Source organism: Suricata suricatta, chromosome 4 (assembly GCF_006229205.1).
Source record: "Suricata suricatta isolate VVHF042 chromosome 4, meerkat_22Aug2017_6uvM2_HiC, whole genome shotgun sequence".
NCBI lineage: Eukaryota > Metazoa > Chordata > Mammalia > Carnivora > Herpestidae > Suricata > Suricata suricatta.
This window is the reverse complement of record NC_043703.1, coordinates 27,511,618-27,517,501: the sequence shown is the minus strand read 5'-3', so window position 1 is coordinate 27,517,501 and position 5,884 is coordinate 27,511,618.

Here is a 5,884-nt window from a genome sequence, read left to right as displayed (position 1 = left end):
GACCTCATCTCTGTCTTCCTTCCACTCCATCCCCATCTTTCTTCGAAACTTTCAAACCTTTCCGTGCCTCCCCAGCACCTCAGGATAAAGTTCAAAGTTCTTACCATGCTCTGATCCATGTTTCTTCCCAGACTCCTATCTTAGCTTCCATTTCTTTTAAAACCCTTTATGTTCCAACTGCTTCATGCTCCCGGCCACCTCTCTCAATACTTATTTTCTTTTATTTAAAATTTTAATGTTTATTTTTTAAGAGAGAGACAGACAGACAGAGCGCACGCAGGGGAGGGGCAGAGACACAGAATCTGAAGCAGTCTCCAGGCTCCAAGCTGTCCACACAGAACCCAATGCAGGACTCAAACCCACTAACCGCATGATCATGACCTGAGCTGAAGTTAGACACTTAACTGACTGAGCCACCCAGGTGCCCCAAAAGTACTTATTTTCATAAATTGATATTTATGGGAATTTCCCCCCTACATATCATTAAAGAGAGTAGATAAAGCAGAAAAGAATTATAAAAGACATGGCAAGATATTGGTTTACTCACTGGCTTGAGAGGTTTAGGGCAAGAAATAAAAGGAACTGTGTTAAAAAAGAGCAGATGCTATGCATTGGGTCCCAGGAATACAGACCAATGGAGCTGGAGAAGGGTCACTCACTTCCTCAGAACGCTGTGCAGCACTAGCACCCTGAAGGTGTGTGTGGGTAGGGGAAAGGCGCTGCGAGGACTGGGTACACCCAGTAAAGCAGTATTTTAGCAGAGACCACTGTGATTGGCAGTAGAGGCTGTGGTAAAGGGTCCGGTCGAATCTCGTAGGAAAGAATGTAAGGGAACTAGTTGAGGCTGGATATTTAGGGGATGCTCACATGTAACTGGGAAAGATGGTAAAGCAGAGGGGTCGCTATTCAGCCATTGTACGAGTGGAGACCATGAGCCAAATGATATTCCTACTAGCTGCAAAGAAAACTGCAGTCATCTAAAGGAAACTCTGAATTCTACTACAAAACTTCCTAAAAACATAAAATTTTCTTCCTCTCCTTGCCTCAGTTAAAATGGAGGACTTGTGTCTATTACTATCTAAGTCACTCTTTCTAAATGTGCTTTGGATCTTTTCTTATCCCACGGTTTTGGGCACCTTAAACTACAATTATTGTTTATTCTATCTTCTTATTACAAGTCCTTTCTATAAAGATTTTAAAGTGGGGTGTTTTTTTGGTCTTATTTTGTTTTTTGAGACAGAGAAAGCATGAACACAGGAGGGGCAGAGAAGAGAGAGTGGGGATCCCAAGCAGGCTCCGCATTGGCTCGAACTCACAAATCGTAAGATCATGACCTGAGCCAAAACCAAGAGTTGGATGATTAACCTACTGAGGCACCCAGGGGCCCCTCTGTAAAGATTTAAACATGATCGTCTGGCCTCCCATTATCCTACCTGCCATGCAAACTACGTAATCTATCTCTGTTCTACCTTTAAAAGTCTTCTCAAAAAACCTGCCTGTACTCTGTTTCTCTATCCTTATCTTACTTTTACTCTTTAGTCTATCCATTTTGGCTTCCATATCCATCATTGAAAAGCAAATAAGCAAGGGGCATCTGGGTGGCTCAGTTGGTTAAATGTCCGACTTTGGCTCAAGTCATGATCTCCCAGCTCAAGAGTTCAAGCCGCGCATTGGGCTCTGTGCTGACAGCTAAGAGCCTGGAGCCTGCTTCGGATTCTGGGCAACTGCTTCATGCTCCCTCTCTCTCAGCCTCTTCCCAACTCATGCTCTGGCTATCAAATAAACATGTAAAAAATATGCAAAACCAAACAAAACCACATTCTAGAGTCATCAATGTCTTCCTTATCCTAAAATCCAATGTACGTTTTTCACATTCCATCTTACTTTGCCTTGTAACATTTGACACTTTTATCACTCCCTCCTCCCTAAAACAAATTTTTGTTGTTGTTTTGGCCTCTATTTGTAATTACTATCCCTGGTTTTCTTCCCACCTCTTTGACTGTTCTAATTCTTCTTTGCAGAATCTGCCTATATGATCTGGATTAAAAGTAGAGTTCCTCATTCTATATGTGATCTCTAGGAATCTCAATCTTACTTATAGATTAAGATTTCTATGCTAAACAAGTCTCAAATTGTGTATCGCTGCATTGCAGTCACAGTGGGCTTCTTTCCGTTCTTCAAATATACCATACTTGGTCCCAGTATTTTTGCAAAAAAAAAAAAAAAGTTCATTCCTCAAGAATAAGCTCACCCTCTAGTAAGCTCCTACTCAGCTTTCAGTTCACAACTGAAAGATCCACTTTTTTGTGGGAAAACTTTCCTGACATCATAGGTTGGGCTCATTTGCTTTATACTTCCACAAAACTGTTTTTTTCCTTCAGTGCACTTATAAATTTGCTTTTGTTCTATGTTTCCTTTCTCTTTTGAATGATTTCAGTGCACCCTGACCCCCTCTGAATGATGGTAAAGGGCAGGGAAAGCAAGGTAAGCATCAGCTGTTTTCATCTTCACCCACCTTTCCATAGGTGAGCTCTGCCATTCCTCAGTATGAAGTCTTTTTCAGACAGTCTTATTCTGATCAGAAGAATAAGAGAGTCAACATGTATGTAGAACTACTTAACTTACTGGCATTGGTTGTAGTGTAACCAGTGGGAGAAGTGAATCTGTAGTACTTCCAGAAATTCTCAAGCATGCCAACTCAATTGATTCCTTTTACAAATATACCTCAAATACCTGCTCTCAGAACCTCACTCTTTATGAGGAGCACACATCTTGCCAAGACATTTGCCCATATTGTGCTCTAAAATGGAACTAGAGGTTACTCTGCCTCTGTTTTTCTCAAATTAAGTTTTTTGAGATAATTTAAATTCACATGTTGTAAGAAATAAAGATCTCATGTATACTTTACAAAATTTCCTCTCACAGCAATATCTTGCAAAACTATAGTACAATATCACAAGCAGCATACTAACATTGGTAATCAAGACACAGAACATTTCCATTACCTTAAGGATCCCTCAGGTTAAGTCACATCCACCACCTCCATAACCTCCTGGCAATTACTAATATGTTGCCCATCTTTATAAGGTCATTTCACGAATGTTATTTAAATGGGACCACACAGTAAGTAGCCTTTGGAAATTGGCTTTTTTTTTTTTCATTCACCAGTCTTTGGAAATTCATCCAGGTGTGGCATATATTAATAATATTTCTTTTTTGTTGCTGAGTAGTATTTCATGGAATGAATGTATCAGATTAATCACTCACTCATTGGAAGTCATAATAGGTTGCTTCCAATTTTTTATTATTATGAACAGTGATGTACAGGTATTTGTATAAAAAAAAGTTAAATGCTCAGGCATATAATTATTGGTTGACATGATAGCTGCGTGTTTAGCTATGTAAGAAACCACCACACTGTTTTCCAGACCAGCTATACAATTTAATATTCCCACAAGCAATCTATGAGTGACCCAGTTTCTCTGCATCCTTGCCAGCATTTTGTCACTTTTTCTTTGGCCACTCTTAGAGTAGGTAATGATATTGTGGTTTCATGTGCTTATTTGCCACCTCAACATTTCCTTCTGCAAAAATGTTTGTCTTTTGCCCATGTTCTAGTTGGATCGTTTGCTTAGTGTTAAGAATTATATGTTCTGGGGGCGCCTGTGTGGTGCAGTCTGTTGAGCGTCCCAACTCTTGGTTTCAGCACAGGTTATGATTATGAGTTCAAGCCCTGCATCAGGCAGTGTGCTGCTGACAGTGTGGAGCATGCTTGGGATTCTCTCTCCCTATTTGCTTCTTGCTTTCTCAAAATTTTGTATATATACACACACACACACACACACACACACACACACACACACACACACACACATATATATAAAAATATATATTCTGTATCCAGTGCTGACCCATACTAGGTGTGATTGCAAATAACTTCTTCTACTTGGTAGCCTATGTTATTATCTATCCTCTTAACAGATTCTTTCACAGAGAAAGTTTTAAATTTTGATCAAATCCAATTTATCATGCTGTTATGGATCATACTTTTGGTGTCAAGTCTAAACTTTTGCCTAGTCCTACATTCCCAAAATTTTCTCCTTTATCTTTTTCCTTCAAGTTCTATAATTTTAGATTTCAGTCATTGATCCATTTGGAGTTAATTGTTGAATCCATTGTGAGTCAGTCTAAGGTCGAGGTACAAGGCATTTGTTTTGTTTTTGCCAATGATGATTGTTCCAGGATCACTTGAAAAGACAGATTTTCTGCAATTTCTTTTTTCTTTTTTTTTTTTTTACCGTGTCAAAAATCAGTTGGGCATATTCATATGCAAATGTGAAATTGACATATTACCTTATCACGCAAAAATACGGCATTAAACTTAGTACCAATTTGACTCCTAACCACTTCTACTCCAAAATTTCAGACCTCTATAATTTCTATTTCTTCCTAACACCAACTTCTAAAAAAGGTGATAACCAGTAAGTCTTAACGCATAGACAATACTTAAAAAAAAAAAGGTCACGTCCCTAACATTTTTTATTTAAATAAGATCTTTAGAATAAGTAACATTTCAACATTAAAAATATTTCAAAAATATAGAAGACTTTAAGGGTTACTTTGTAACTAGCACTCTACCCTCCTTGAAGTCAGAAGTCTTTTCATTAACTCCATGACCTAAATCCAAAATCCCCAAAATTCATTGCATACTGTAATTTAGATAATCTGAATCATGATCCTCTTTAGCACCAAATACAATGGGCATTCTTGTATACTTCAGTACTGCATTTCAGGTTTCAAAAAAGTGGATCAAATCCTGGCAAACTGGCAACTTCTGCCACAGCACTGCAAACCCTCAAATATTAGAATTAATGCCATACAGTATAGCATACTATTACATAAAACATCATTACATAAATAGCTCAGGAAAATGTTCATGGTTTGCAAGGAATTTTATTCTTACCAAGAAAATGGATTATCTTTTCAAAAAGTGGTTTTGTGTGTTTTGCTTAGGACATAGAAGGAAAACATATAAACCCCATCTTCCCATTTTTATATAATTTTTTCAGCCTCTTTCATGCTTTATGTCTCAGAAACAAATGCTCATAAACTTCATAGGGAAAATTATGCTTTTCTGGAGAAAAGCAGTTTGGAGAGTTGAGATTAAAAAAATATGGGAAGTTTGTTGTTGCTATGCATTATATAGTCTTTGTGTATTATTCTTCTAGTGGATGTGGTACTGAGAAATGGAAATTCAAGTCCTGATTCTGCCATTTAAAAAATCTTGTTTAATAAAGGTGGGATTATCATCCCACCTTTCAAAACAGAGTAGTTACAAGACTATAAAGGTTCTTGAAAATTTATAAAATGCCTTAACAAAATGATAAAAATCTGTAGTTCCAAGAAAAAAATTTGCTATGGTATACAAAATCTTGGCAACGACATGTTGTGGAAAATACCATTAAGAGTGTCAATTAATGCATCCGAGCTGAACTACTAGATCAGGTATAACTTCATTCCTGTTAAAACATGAATATAAATTTTAACAAGTGCAAAAAACAGAATTTACAGTGTTCTCCAAAGCTAACATATAAAAGTATCTAGCTGTTTATGCATTTTCTTCTTTGTAAAAGATCAAACTGAAAAAAATATCACGAGTTTTAAAAACAAGCATACTTTGGGGCACCTGGGTGGCTCAGTCGGTTAAGCATCCGGCTTCGGCTCAGGTCAGATCTCACGGTTCGTGGGTTCGAGCCCCGCGTCGGGCTCTGTGCTGACAGCTAGCTCAGAGCCTGGAGCCTGTTTCAGATTCTGTGTCTCCCTCTCTCTCTGACCCTCCCCTGCTCCAGCTGTCTCTCTCTGTCTCTCAAAAATAAATAAAAAG